This window comes from Capricornis sumatraensis, chromosome 20, assembly GCF_032405125.1.
Source record: "Capricornis sumatraensis isolate serow.1 chromosome 20, serow.2, whole genome shotgun sequence".
NCBI lineage: Eukaryota > Metazoa > Chordata > Mammalia > Artiodactyla > Bovidae > Capricornis > Capricornis sumatraensis.
This window is the reverse complement of record NC_091088.1, coordinates 44,361,503-44,375,228: the sequence shown is the minus strand read 5'-3', so window position 1 is coordinate 44,375,228 and position 13,726 is coordinate 44,361,503.

The following is a 13,726-nucleotide window of genomic DNA, read 5'->3' as shown; positions in this document are numbered from 1 at the left end:
TACCACTGAGTCACTAGGGAAATCCTAGGTTTTTTAAAGATAATCATTCTAGGATTTCTATTCTGAGTCTGAGGAGAAATGTATACTCCAGGAGACACGGATAGAGATAATTTCTTATAATGTATCAATTATGTTATAACTCAGTAGGTATGTCATATCTTACACAATAAAGTCCTCTACCGTTTATTTTATGATACATTATAAGAATAATACACTTATAATGCTAATAACTTTAGTTATTCTTTTTCATTAATGGTCTGAGTTCATAGCTATCTAAGGAGATGAGGTATTTTGTGGTTGTTTGACAAGAATGGAACAAAACAACCGTATTTTCAAAACAACCTATGTAAGGATATTTGGAGTCAGTTTTCATAATTCAGTATATTAAGGAGGGCTGGATAATATTTCAAATGCAAATACAAAACTGTTTAATAGGCACTCTGCTCAATTTCTCCCAAACAAAGGACTTTAGAACTTATCTAAAATATATAATCTTTTTGTTTAAAAGGGAAAATGTACAGGAAATACTAAGAGATTAGAAACAGAAATCTTTAATGGAGAATGTCTGGCATTGAATATATTAGCTAGTATGAAAGTTACATACTTTTATATGTAAACTTCCAGTAATTTTAAGTTAATGGTGATTCTCTATTGGGTGATTAAATGAGGGTGGTTTGAAATGGGATAGCTTATAATGAACTCATTTAATATATTAATCATTTTTCATCTGACTTATTATCTAGGCAAATGTTTTTCCTACTAAACACTCATATTTGTCTATTCAATGAAGACTCATGTTTAAAGTTTATTCCAAAGGAATGTTTATGGAAGACTTAACTATGTCTGGAGCACTGTACTGGGCCTATGTAAATCATGAGACATAGTTCAGTTCAGTCACTCAGTCATGTCCGACTCTTTGTGACCCCATGAATCGCAGCACGCCAGGCCTCCCTGTCCATCACCATTTCCCGGAGGTCACTCAGACTCACGTCCGTCAAGTCCGTGATGCCATCCAGCCATCTCATCCTCTGTCGTCCCCTTCTCCTCCTGCCCCCAATCCCTCCCAGCATCAGAGTCTTTTCCAATGAGTCAGCTCTTCACATGAGGTGGCCAAAGTACTGGAGCTTCAGCTTTAGCATCATTCCTTCCAAAGAAATCCCAGGGTTGATCTCCTTCAGAATGGACTGGTTGGATCTCCTTGCAGTCCAAGGGACTCTCAAGAGTCTTCTCCAACACCACAGTTCAAAAGCATCAATACTTCGGTGTTCAGCCTTCTTCACAGTCCAACTCTCACATCCATACGTGACCACAGGAAAAACCATAGCCTTGACTAGACGGACCTTAGTGGGCAAAGTAATGTCTCTGCTTTTGAATATACTATCTAGGTTGGTCATAACTTTTCTTCCAAGGAGTAAGCGTCTTTTAATTTCATGGCTGCAGTCACCATCTGCAGTGATTTTGGAGCCCTCCAAAATAAAGTCTGACACTGTTTCTACTGTTTCCCTATCTATTTCCCATGAAGTGATGGGACCGGATGCCACGATCTTCGTTTTCTGAATGTTGAGCTTTAAGCCGACTTTTTCACTCTCACTTTCATCAAGAGGCTTTTTAGCTCCTCTTCACTTTCTGCCGTAAGGGTGGTGTCATCTGCATATCTGAGGTTATGGATATTTCTCCCAGCAATCTTGATTCCAGCTTGTACTTCCTCCAGCCCAGCGTTTCTCATAATGTACTCTGCATATAAGTTAAGTAAGCAGGGTGACAATATACAGCCTTGACGTACTCCTTTTCCTATTTGGAACCAGTCTGTTGTTCCATGTCCAGTTCTAACTGTTGCTTCCTGACCTGCATACAGATTTCTAAAGAGAAATCATGAGACATAAGGAGTTCAAAAATGGAGGAGAGAGATTCATAAACAAACAGTTATAGATACAATATGAAGAGGGCTGGGCAAAGAGAAATGTTCACAATGTGCTCTGGTTAATCCCCTAAAATCTCCCTCCCTACTTCTACTCATTGGAGCTCAAAAGACTTTAGTTATCTTTGACTCACTTTTCCTATATTACATATTGTCAAATTAGTTACCAAATCCCATTTGTGGTACTTTCTTCCAAAAATCTCATAGAAATCCTATTCTTTTTTTATCCTCCATCCCCTGCTGTCCCCATTGTCACTACTCTTGTCCAGTCTTTCTACACTTTTCATGGATTGTTTTAATATTCCATTAACTAGATTCCCTGTTTAAATCTCTCCTGATACAATCTTTCTGGTATTGGAATGCATCTTCATGATTTCATTAGTGTGCTTAGAGAACCCAGGTCTACTACCTAATAACTGCAAACCTTGCCCAAGTTGTTTAACTTCTCTGGACCTCTTTTTGTCATCTGTATGATGGATTGTATCTCAAAGTTAAACATATATATGTTTACAAATATAAACATATATAAATATATAAATAAATAAATATATATGTTTAAAAAAGAGTGCTTAGCATGTAGTAAGTAAATATGACTCAGTAAACATAGCTGCTGTAATACTAATTGTTATTATTCACTCTCTCCAACTCCTGTGACATTTTGCCTCTTACTAAATTAGTAATATTTTTACTTTGTAGTTTTCTGTATACATTCTCTCTCTCTCTCTCTCTATTTAACCATACACTCCTTGAAGGCAGGGATTGAATCTTATTTGTCTTCAGGCATGACTGGTGCACCAATTTTTCCTTGGCTTATGATTTGTCACCCAATAGGATTTGGTGGACTCCTGTTTGATTCACAGTTGATGGGGACAAAAAGCCCCAGAGCTCAATTAAAATGATACTTGAAAGATACCTGATATCACTAAGATCTATGAAATTATGTATTAAACAGCCCCCAAAGAATCACCTGATTTAAAAACTATTACAAGGAACACAATATATCACATTATATATCATACACTATAAAAATGTCAGAAGTAGCTTTATTTTATAGTACCATATTTCTTGATGGTGATCTAGCTAGAAAAGTGAGGCTTGCTGAACTTGAACATGGATGATAAAGCTCACATTCTTAGAAAATGTTTAAAATATGAAATAGAACCAGGGATGGTGTTGGAGAACTCCTCGGGAGAAAATGCAGTTAGGAAATCTTTGAGTCCTGACAGTTTGCAAACCCTTGCATAGCACATAAATGATTTAACAGTAACACAGAGTGGCCAGAGTAAATTATTTCCATTTCTATCACTGCACAAGCTATAATAAGTAACCAGATAAGATGCTGAATGATTATATCATTATGATGTATGCTGATCTGAGTTTTTTTTTTTCTTTTTTGCTCTGTTTTGATTTCCAGTGCCTTGGATCCTTGCCAAATCATTAAGCCAGTCACATCCATCTGAAGCTGGCTTGAATAGTCTCAACAAAACTTGCAAAGGCCAGTTCATCAAAACCTTTAGGATCATACAAACAAGAGAAAAATACCAAGGGGCCTCTCCTATTTGTCTTTCTGGCTATCTGTGTTCCACAGGAAGGAAAAAAAATCACAGGAACAGGATTTAAATGCTGTGTTTTGACAGGTTATTAAGATTCCAATCACAAACTGCCTACTCCCCCGATCAAGCCAAGTTCAGAAACATATCTCTACAGCAACTGTGCATGCATATAAAACAAAAAAAGTGCTAGGAAAGGATGAAGAGTAGAAAAATCAGGACAACATGAATAATTTGGTAGATTTGTGGGGGGTTTAAAACCAAGACATATGCTAGCATGGCAGGTTATATCAGTGTAGTTGACTAGCACACAATTTCCTACACAGAATTTAGATTCTGGTGGCTCAAGTGCTGTCAATCTCACCTGGTTCTACTATATAATCAATAGTTCCAACAGAGTCATCCATGGGAGGCCAGATTTTTATCCTCTGAAATTAGAGCCCGCCCTCTATATGAGATTTCCTACCATGGGGTCAGCTCTGATACTGGCAGTGGGGCACCAAGTCTGAGTTTTCTGAGACCCTTTGTAAATATTCTTGTACTGACACAAATTTCACTGTGATGGGCACATGCTTGGGTTCTTGTCTCACACCCTTTTCTCCAAATATAAACTGTAATAAAACATGAGGGCTTCTATGGTGAGGGACACTGAATAATCACTGCTGGACACAGAAATTTTGAGAATTACAAGACACAGAACACTCTGATCCTCCGAAACAATATAGACTGAATGATGCAAAAACTGATTATCTCTGGTACAGAGCAGTTCAGTTCAGTCACTCAGTCATGTCTGATTCTTTGCAACCCCACAGACTGCAGCACGCCAGGCTTCCTTGTCCATCACCAACTCCCAGAGCTTGCTAAAAATTATGTACATCGAGTTGGTGATACCATCCAACCATCTCATCCTTTATTGTCCCCTTCTCCTCCTGCCTTCAATCCTTCCCGGTGTCAAGGTCTTTTCTAATGAGTCAGTTCTTTGTATCAAGTGGCCAAAGAATTAGAGTCTCAGCTTCAGCATCAGTCCTTCCAATGAATACTCAGGACTGATATTTCCTTTACAATTGACTGGTTTGATCTCCTTGCAGTCCAAGGGACTCTCAAGAGCCTTCTCCAACACCACAGTTCAAAGCATCAATTCTTTGGCGTTCAGCTTTCTTTATGGTCCAACTCTCACATCCATACATGACTACTGGAAAAACCATAGCTTTGACTAGATGGACCTTTGTCAGCAAAGTTATGTCTCTGATTTTAATATGCTGTCTAGGTTGGTCATAGCTTTTCTTCCAAGGAGCAAGTGTCTTAATTTCATGGCTGCAGTCACCATCTGCAGTGATTTTGGAGCCCCCTCCCAAAAAAGTCTGTCACTGTTTCCATTGTTTCCCCAACTATGAAGTGGGGACTGGATTTGCCATGAAGTGATGGGACCAGATGCCATGATCTTCGTTTTTTGAATGCTGAGTTTTAAGTCAGGTTTTTCACTCTTCTCTTTCACCTTGATCAAGAGATTCTTTAGTTCCTCTTCGCTTTCTGCCATAAGGGTGATTTCATCTGCATATGTGAGGTTATTGATACTTCTCCTGGCAATCTTGATTCCCGCTGTGCTTCCTCCAGCCTGGCATTTTGCATTATGTACTTTGCATATAAGTTAAATAAGCAGGGTGACAGTATATGATCTTGACATACTCCTTTACCAATTTGAAACCAGTCCATTGTTCCATGTCCAGTTCTAACTGTTGTTTCTTGACGTGCATAGAGATTTCTCAGATGTCAGGTCAGGTGGTCTGGTATCCCCATCTCTTTAAGAATTTTCCACAGTTTGTTGTGATTCATAGTCAAAGGCTTTGGCATAGTCAATAAAGCGGAAGTAGATGTTTTTCTGGAACTCTCTTGCTTTTTTTATGATCCAGCGGATGTTGGCAATGTGATCTCTGGTTCCTCTGCCTTTTCTAAATCTAGCTTGAACATTTAGAAGCTCTTGGTTCATGTACTGTTGAAGGCTTGTTTGGAGAATTTTAATGGACGGGTATAGAGCAAGGATTGACCAAACTATAGCCTGGTTCCCAAGTATGGCTTACTGTCAGCTTTTGTAAGTGAAGTTTTATGGAACTTCACTCCCCACCCAGTCATTTACATATTATATATGGCTGTCAGTGGTTGCAGTAGGGAGTGTTTGGTCCCCAAGTTAAACATATTGACTATCTGTCCCATTCTAGAAAGTTTGCTGACTCTTGATACAGAGTAACTGAGAAAAATTACTTAGGCTCAGTTCTCTGTAAATCATGTTTATTTTGGTGAGAAATAAAATGCATATAGTTGAAAATCTGACAGGCCTAATAGAATAGGTCATACAGCAACCACACCCCCAAGGAAGGCACTTATTGTTATACTTGTTGAGAGGGAGTATGTATTGCTGAAAGAGTATCAACTTTAAACCTGTATTTGACCCATATTTCTGCCATTTATTGGGCCTAACAAGCCTTGCCTTACAGGGTTATCAGGATTAAATGTTATAGACAGATCTGAACGTATATAATCACCTTACCTTGCCACATTTCAAGTAAGAAGTGGCACCTGTCTGGAATCGCTTCCTAACTCTCCCTGTGGTTTTCATTTGGTTGATAAAGAGCCTCCAAATCCTTTACGAAGATGCCATTGTGAATGTCTACAATATACGTCAAAATCTTTGCCTCTCTTATAGATCCTAAAAAACACAGAAAAGAATGCCATACATAAAAGGGAAGCAGAAATTATTTGTCCCTAATTAAGTACAGGTTAAAATATCCATCCAGGACTCATACTGACATGTTATTATCAGTGTTGTTCACATGATTAGATCAATACCAACCATCAAAAACACTTAAAGTTACTGGTTTTGTGTCAATATCAACCATAATGATCGAATTATATTACTCAATATTAATAACTGCCAATGAAGCCAACAAACAACTGAAGACATGGTCTAAAGTAACTTGACATATATTCAATAAGTCATTTTTGTTTCTTGGAAATATTAAAAATATAATTTACATTGAAAACAGTGAAATAATATTAATGCTGAAAAAGTGAAAGTGTGTTAGTTACTCAGTTGTATTCTACTCTTTGCGATATCATGGACTGTAGCTTGCCAGGCTCCTGTGCCCATGGCATTCTCCAAGCAAGAATCCTAGAGTGGGTAGCCATGCCCTCCTCTAGGGGTCTTCCTGACCCAGGGATTTACCCTGGTCTCCTGCATTGCAAGCAGATTCTTTACCATTTAAGCCACCAGGGAAGCCCAATATTAATACTCAGTTAGTTCAGTCACTCAGTCATGTCTGACTCTTTGCGACCCCATGAATCGCAGCATGCCAGGCCTCCCTGTCCATCACCAACTCCCGGAGTTTACTCAGACTCATGTCCATAGAGTCGGTGATGCCATCCAGGCATCTCATCCTCTGTCATCCCCGTCTCCTCCTGCCCTCAATCCCTCCCAGCGTCAGAGTCTTTTCCAATGAGTCAACTCTTCGCATGAGGTGGCCAAAGTATTGGAGTTTCAGCTTCAGCATCATTCCTTCCAATGAACACCCACGACTGGTCTCCTTTAGAATGGACTGGCTGGATCTCCTTGCAGTCCAAGGGACTCTCAAGGGTCTTCTCCAACACCACAGTTCAAAAGCATCAATTCTTCGGTGCTCGGCTTTCTTCACATTCCAACTCTCACAACCATACATCACTGGAAAAACCATAGCCTTGACTAGATGGACCTTAGTCAGCAAAGTAATGTCTCTGGTTTTGAATATGCTATCTAGGTTGCTCATAACTTTCCTTCCAAGGAGTAAGCATCTTTTAATTTTATGGCTGCAATCACCATCTGCAGTGATTTTAGAGCCCCCCAAAATAAAGTCCGACACTGTTTCCCCATCTATTTCCCACGAAGTGATGGGACCAGATGCCATGATCTTCATTTTTTGAATGTTGAGCTTTAAGCCAACTTTTTCACTCTCCTCTTTCACTTTCATCAAGAGGCTTTTTAGTTCCTCTTCACTTTCTGCCATAAGGGTGGTCATCTGCATATCTGAGGTTATTGATCTTTCTCCTGGCAATCTTGATTCCAGCTTGTGCTTCTTCCAGCCCAGCATTTCTCATGATGTACTCTGCATAGAAGTTAAATAAGCAGGGTGACAATATACAGCCTTGACATACTCCTTTTCCTATTTGGAACCGGTCTGTTGTTCCATGTCCAGTTCTAACTGTTGCTTCCTGACCTGCATAGAGGTTTCTCAAGAGGCAGGTCAGGTGGTCTTGTATTCCCATCTCTTTCAGAATTTTCCACAGTTTATTGTGATCCACACAGTCAAAGGCTTTGGCATAGTCAATAAAGCAGAAATAGATGTTTTTCTGGAACTCTCTTGCTTTTTCGATGATCCAGTGGATGTTGGCAATTTGATCTCTGGTTCCTCTGCCTTTTCTAAAACCAGCTTGAATATCTGGAAGTTCATTGTTCACATATTGCTGAAGCCTGGCTTGGAGAATTTTGAGCATTACTTTACTAGCATGTGAGATGAGTGCAACTGTAGTTACATTATATTATTATGAAAGGTTCATCAAGCCCTTTCTGAATGCCAGGCTGAGTAATAGCGGCATATGCATCATCTTATTTCATTCTTCCAATGATCTTATGAGAAAGGCAAAACCGTTATTCTCATTTTACAAGAAACTGAGACTTAGAGAAATTAAAATGACAACCAAATGTATTAACTGACATTAGCAGTTCACTGACAATTTATGTAATATTTAAATTGACACCAAGAAGACATTTAAAAAATATTTGGCATAATGGAAAAATATCACGGGCATGCCAAGTTACATAAAGTCTGGTGCTTTACGGGTCTGTATTTCTCACTACACTTGTGCGTGCTGAGTCCTTTGTACATCAATGATCTTCAATTAATTTTATTACACATCATATCCTATGCTTTTTCAAATTTATTGAAGTATTTGTTTTTGTTCTTATCAATATTTTAAGTAGATGTTTTTGCAAATAAAATCTTATATAAATTATGATAAAAAACAGCAGACTTCCTTCCTCTCCACCTCTATCTCCAAGTTCTACTCTTCTGAGTTAACGACTTTCAAATATTTTAGCTGTTTCCACCCTTTCGAATAACACATGGTGGTATTTTCAACATCTTGATTTTTTTTTTTTCCTATTATAGGCATCCTGACTTTGTAGAATGGAGGGTCAGGATTTGCCTCTTATACTTCCCCTACATGTGCATGTGCACACACCCCCTTCTCCATCCATCCTCTCAATATGGTTATAAAACATTTTCTTACTAAATCATTCACTTATTGCTTCCATTTTTACAACTATGAGAATATTCTTCACCAAGTTATGTAGTTTATGATGGGTATATTTTCTTGCCTCTACAACTTTTTGTTTTTCCTAGAGTCACTAATTATATGATTTTTTTCATCTGCTTACTTTTCAATGACTTAGTCTCTCAAACTTGGACAGAGCTGTAATTTTCCTCCCAAATGGGTCAAATATGTCAGTTGACCAATTTGTTCCTTTTTGTGGAGGTATCCCTTCTGGAGCCCTCTGGCCTTTTTGCTCCAATTTGGGCTAGTTGCCACAAAGCTGTCATCTCAAAAATTCTTTTGGGGTCAAGTTAATTCAAACTCATGTGTTTTCATTTGTTTTTGACTATGTTAGCTATAGATTTCTGAGAGAAGTGTTAAAGAAAACCTCCCACTCTGATAAAAGATTTGTTAATTTCCTGTGAGCAAAATTAATTACCTATGGTTGGGATTGAATAATTTTTGCTCACAAGTCTCTTGCATTTCATGTCTTTCTCATTCTCATATTCATTTTGTTTTACTGTTGTATATCCTTGAGTAATTATCTCATAGAAGGTCTTTGGATAATAAAATATCTGTTTTTATCATATGCAAAAAGGACTTTATTTTTCTTACTCATATTAATTTTTTCCCCTGGTTTCATAATTCTTATTTCAAAATTATTTTCCTTCATGTTGCTTTGTATATTTTAATATTTTAACTCTTACAGCTGTGGTGGGTCTTCATTGCTGCTCACAGGCTTTCTCTAGCTGCAGTGAGCAGGGGCTACTTTTTGTTGTTGTGCACAGGCTTCTCATTGTGATGGCTTTTCTTGCAGAACACAGGCTTCTGTAGTGGCTCCTGGGCTTTAGAGCACAGGTTTAGTAGTTGTGGCGCAAGGGCCCAGCTGCTCCATGGCAAGTGGGATCCTCCTGGATGAGGGGTTGAACCCGTGTCTCCTGCACTGACAGGCAGACTCTTCACCCTGACTCTTCACAGGGAAGCCCCAAGCTATTTTTTATGTGAAAACTATTTGTCAAGTTTCTGTTGTGTTTTGGTTTGGTCTTCTCTTTTGTGAATTGAAGTTACTTAGACTATCCTGTAAATGAGTGTTAAAACACTCCTCCCCAGGGAATGGAGATCAGGCAGTTTTGTTCCTGAAAAGTTCCTTATTATCCTCAAGGAAAGGGAAACCAGTTGTACTGTAGAAATATGACTGTTCAAGCTGTATTTCTGACAGTCTTTCTGTCTATCAAGGACTACTGTGAAAGAAGAAAATACAACTTTTGGGGAGAGGATAAATGAGTGATACAGCAAGAAAGTAGTGGAGAATAAAATGTAGGAAGAAAGAGAGCCGTAACGTCTCTGCTGTTTTTTGATATATACATTATAGGAAAGACGTGGAGCAGCTGAGCTTGCCTTTTCACCCTAATGGTGTGTGACTTAATACAGCACAGGCAGGGTTTTCTTAGAGGGGTGAGCATGAGTGGCCCTCAGTTTTCCCTAGCATCATCTTAATCTTATATTTCTCAACATCCAGCCCCTGCAGCTGATGCATGTTTAAAAGATTTCTCACTCACACTGTTTTGCCAATGTGAAAGATTTTATTCACCAGCTGGGATTTTCATGTGTTCTGCAGCTTCCTATGGGTTTTCATTGGCTTCGGTCTCTCTGCTTCCCTCATATTAGTAGTGATTTTGGAATAAGGGAAAAGAGCTCAAATTCAAGCTTCACAGCAATTTAAATATCACTTTTTATAGTTTTCTCCTTATCATTTCTATAGCATCTTGTCTACTAATATTAACAGCACAGCTTGAGGCAGGTGTAGACCAATTTGCCTTTATGGATTTATTTGACCCCTAAAAGTCCTTGTTCTGTTTCTGAGCCCTTCTAACATGAACCTGGCTTTTGCCCCAGGAGCCTGTATCTACTTGTTCCCTATACAAAGGCAAGAAAGAAGAACTAAGGCAAGCTATTCCTTTCCCCTCATATCAAACAGACTGTACTCATTATAAATGTACTAAGATCCCTGCTTTTCTTAAGTAGTTTAAGTAGGAAACCTACATGTTTGGAGGACATGTGAAGTATTTGGATTTTATATTGAATGATAACATCAGGCTTAGGGAATGAACTGAACACAAATTTACTGAAATCACTGTGATAAATATGTATGAAAAAACTTGGATTCGTAGTGAGGTCTCTATGGAATCAGAGTTATGTTTTTAACAGTGTACACATGTCAATTATATTGAGGGGATGGCCAGTAAATAGTGCTTATTTCCTACTGAAATCAAAGAAAATAGTTAGAAAAGCATTTTGTATTGAATGACTTCCTCTATCTTCTCAGCACCAAATGAATGACTAATTAAATGTTATTAATTATGAAAATATCATAACAGGTAGTTGTTTCCATTAATGAGTATGTAATAATATAGCAAACATTCTGAAGAGAAAGACATGAGAGATGGTGTATGAGTTGTGCACTGAGTAATTTATCTCAAAACCCTGAGGTCAACCAGAGAGAAAGCTGTCATGAGGGTGAGAACTGAATCTCCTCTTCTTTCCCTATCCTGACTGTCACCTATAAATTCCTCAGGAATAAAAGTATTTTATATCAGAAAATCTATCAACATAATTCATTATGTCACCAAATCAAAAAGGTAAAGCAAAATTACTATATCAATATGTAGACGTTGAAAGACTTTTAATACAATTCAAAAGTCAGCCCTAGTAAGTAATAAGCAGGAAGAATCTACTTAGGTATGATAAAATTGATTTTATAAAAACCAAAAGAAAATGGTATTCTAAAATAACAAAAACTCTAAAACAATTTAAAGTAAAATTAGGAGCTATTTAGGAAGGCACTTGGATAGAAATTCTTACTGTGACATTGCCTTGGAAGTTCTAGTGACTGCAAGGAGCCAGAAAAAGTAAGTAATATGCATAGGCTTTGGAACCACCAAGTGGTATGCTGGATTGTTCTAATATTAATGAGATTACAAAAGGGACTATGTTTTTCAGAAACGTTTCACTTTGTGGTTCTGTGCAACAGTTGGCCAGAATCAAAAGTCACATGAGACTTGGAATGCAGAAGTGGAGTAGCATCCACTATTTCTGAGGTTCTTTTGAGTCAATGATGAAGGACAGATGCAGAGATGCCCAGTGATTTCCGGTTTCTCATTGTTTCCTCTACTCCGTGTTCAATTCTACCTCCAGGTGGCTAGACCCACTGACCAAAAGTAGCCCCAAGCCCTCCAACAGATTCTGAATTGAAGACTTCGGAATTGGGTGCCAGGCAGAGGTGCAGCTCTCCAGAAACTTCTCTGCCACCTTGCTTTCATGTTCCCTCTCTGACACCTGGATGTGTCCAGCTTTCCAGATTTCCATTAATACAGCCTTTATTGGACCTTTATTTCCTAACATCTCCCATCTCCCACAATTACTTAAGGTCTTGTTCCTATAATTAAACCCCTTTTCATGATACTAGTTTTTCTGCTTCTCTGACTAAATTCTGACTGATGAAATTAATAAAATAATCTGTTAAGGGGGCTGAATAAAAGATAAATGCTAAAAATGTTTTCGTGTTTTAGCAATATAGACTTAGGAATAAAAACAAAAAATAATAGCATTTTGTTCACAACACCAAAAAAAAAAAAAACCCACTAGGAATAAAATTACAAGAAAGGCACAGCATTATATGAAGACTATAATATCTTACTGAAGGATATGAAACAAGATTTTAGCAACTGGAAAAACATTTCACATTCTTGAGTAGGAAAAGTAGGCAATAAAGTGGTGATTCTCCCAAATTAATATAAAGTATATTTCCAATTAGGATCCTAGAAGAATCTTAAAAAATAGCTCCTATTTTAAAATTCATATGTAAGAATAAATATCCTAGAATAATTGAGAAAGGGGCTTCCTTGGTGCTCAGATGGTAAAGAATCTGCCTGCAATGCAGGAGACCTGGGTTTGATCCCTGGGTTGGGAAGAGTCCCTGGAGGAGGGCATGATAACCCACTCCAGTATTTTTGCCTGGAGAATCCCCATGGACAGAGGAGCCTGGAAGGCTACAGTGCTGGGGATCACAAAGATTTGGACATGACTGAGCGACTAAGCACAGACACAGATGCAAAAGAACAGTGTATGTATGTGGGGTTCTTTATATAAGAAAATATTGCACAGCTTTTGTAATCAGTCAATATCATATCAGCATGAGAACAGATAGATAAGTTGACAGAATAGAAAATCCAGAAATAGATCATAATATATATGAGAATTTAACATATGAAAAATTTATAGCTCAATTTGGTGGGGAAAGTATACATAAGCAAGAGTGTTTGTATTAGTTCATATATTGGTCTAAGAGCACAAAGAAAAATTCAGAATACATACAGTTGTTATGCAAGTTGTCTAGTGGATGGCTATGGGACTGAAGGCAGGAATGAATGAGAAGAAAGAGACAAAGAGAAAAATAACAAATCATCAAGCAAACTTAAAATGTTTGATTTCCAGAGTTATATTCTAGAATCTTATTTCTAGAATCAGATTCTCAGAATAAAAAATATAATATTTTAGTGTGATCATGTGAATATATGGAATAAATGTATGGGAGTGGAGGAGAGATGTGACAACTTGTAAGAATCTCTGGTCTATCAGTGAAGAAAGCAAGTTAAAGACCAAGGGGTATAATTTGATTCTTTTTATTAACAGATAAAAACAAACAGACACAGTGTATTAATCAAGATTTGATCAGAGAAGGAAAACTTCTAGGTGTTATATAGAACAATGGTCCCCCACCTTTTCAGCACCAGGGACCAATTTCACAGAAGACAATTTTTTCACAGAATGGTGGTGGTAGGGGGATGGCTTTGGGATGACTCAAGCACATTACATTTATTGAGCACTTCATTTCTATTATTACATCAGCTCCACCTCA